The sequence below is a fragment of the Apis dorsata genome, unplaced genomic scaffold (genome assembly GCF_000469605.1).
Source record: "Apis dorsata unplaced genomic scaffold, Apis dorsata 1.3 scaffold_99, whole genome shotgun sequence".
Lineage (NCBI taxonomy): Eukaryota > Metazoa > Arthropoda > Insecta > Hymenoptera > Apidae > Apis > Apis dorsata.
In genome coordinates, this window is record NW_006263397.1 from 1,830,886 (window position 1) to 1,833,142 (window position 2,257).

General features: G+C 35.0%; 1 protein-coding gene across 2 annotated transcripts in view; it reads right to left on the reverse strand.

The window, feature by feature from the left end:
* LOC102678389 (sestrin homolog) overlaps window positions 1–2,257 on the reverse strand; it is a 140,092-nt gene that overhangs the window by 36,747 nt on the left and 101,088 nt on the right. The window lies entirely within an intron of this gene.

The window sequence follows — 2,257 nt, forward strand, 5'->3', positions numbered from 1 at the left end:
GGCGATGAGTCAGAGAGCGGGACCCGGCAAGGTATTACGTGGCAATGAAACGTTCCAGCTGTAACATCGCGAACTATCGTTCCATTGTGACAAGCTACAAATTGCCGGTGATAGATTAACGGGTCGCGTTCATCTCCGGTTGCAAAATAACCGGTAGACTTATCTGTCCGCGGCTATCCCCTTCGGATTGTGTCCGGTCTTCGTCATTTTTTTCGTATCAAGTACATTTCGATTTCAAATGGGGGAGAAATTTCGTAAATACTTTCGTTTTTCAACGGCGATTAAAAAATATTCCCAAGATTTTCTTTTTTTTCCCCAATCCAACGTTGATCTGAAACGTGAAAAGAAACGTCAGAAATGTCTTCATTTTTCACGATTTTTTAATACTCGCTCGACAATACGACGGTTGTGCACGAGTACCGATCGATGGATTGGAATTTATTTATTTGATGATTGATATATACGATTATGGAAATAATTATTTCCATGTCAAATGAATGAAATAGGTATACGATATTGGTTTCAATATCGAGTTAAGGATGACGTACGTCCTGTTAAAAATTATCGTATTATTCTTAATGAAAAATTATGCGATCAAAAGGTAGATGGATATGCACCTTCAAACACATCCTCTTCCTTCGTGTTCACGATAACGTCCAAACTTTTTTCTTTTTTTACTATTTCGAGGAAATTTCGCAACACTTTCTACTTCCTTACGAAAAATCGCGCAATCCGTGCACTTTCGAGGGAAATGATTCATTTTTGTACGTCGAAACGACGACCGATAAACAATATTACCGTGGTATAAATAATGCCGTGAGATAAAAGACGATCACGAATCCGGTCGAGCAAATAGACGTCATTCAAAGGCTATTGGCAGTGGTGGACGAGCACGTGGTGCAGACACGCGAATCATCACGACCAAACTGTAATATCTGGGGAAGAACTGTGGCGGAAGCCAAGAGAGCTGTTTCCGGTACAACGAATAAATCAAAAGGGAAGTTCTGAGCTCCCTCACAGCTTTCCTCCCCTTGTTTTCTTTTTCTTTCCTTGACGACTATGTTGCACAATAATGCTCCATGGGCCGAAATGATGCGTAGGCCATTCGAGAAGATCGTAAACTTGCCAGTCTGACACTCTCCTCCTTCTCTCGTGTTTATCTTGAGATTCAAGAAAGAAAGAAAAAAATTATTCATTTCACAGCGAGTTATAAAAGATGGTTGTACAAAGAAGAATGCCTATTTTCGGCCTGTTAATAAGAACAAAGTTATTTTATTTCATTATTTTACTCACGTGGACGATACTATACTTCAATAGCTGCTTTTTCCCGTTCTATTAATATCTTCTATTATCACTGTTTGACTTCGTATTTCAATAGACAATATGATTAACTATGCGCGACAAGTGTATTTTTAAAAAATTTCTTGACGACAAGTTTCGCTTATTTCTATCTTTTGATATTTGAATAAAATTTCACATATATGTATATCTATGTAATATATCTACATATTTAAACTTTGAAATATTGTCTGTGTTATCTGTACGTGAGAATCGAGTAATCCACACCAGTAATATACACGAGTATTACGATGCTTTTGTAAGAAGTTCAAAGGTGTAAATGTGCAGTCGACTCGTGTGCAGACACTTTGATTCAAGGTATCTTTGTTCTAACTATGACTCACAATCAGGACAGTCGACTTCCCCATTTTTTTTTTTTTTCCTCCACACGTTATCACAATGTGTAGCAAGTTTTTATAACACGAACAATTTCGGAGCACGTGACACCACTGGATCATTTTTATTCTTAATGACGCATCTTTGCAAACGATCTCGAAACAATGGGAACGTTTATTATTAGTCGAAGTAGAGCAGAAAGCCATGGAGCAGAAACTTTGGTGACCGAGGAGAGAATCGTCATTATTATGTACATAAAATTTTCTATTTAAATTGTAATTTATTATATCACTTATATATATATATATATATAAATAATTAATTGTAAGACATATTAAGTAGCACGCTATAAAAATTTGATGCTATGAAAATAAAATGTAAAAACCTGATTAAAGAAACATTTATACAATAATTAATTAAGACCAATTATATTAAATTATATTAAAAGTGACGCTTCGTGTATCTAACGATAAAAATTTTCTATGAAAATGAAATAGAATCTAATAAAAAAAAAAAAAAAAGAAAACGTTTCACGTTTCAAAATCTCTGAAATAATATTCTACCATTTTCAAGTAATTGAATC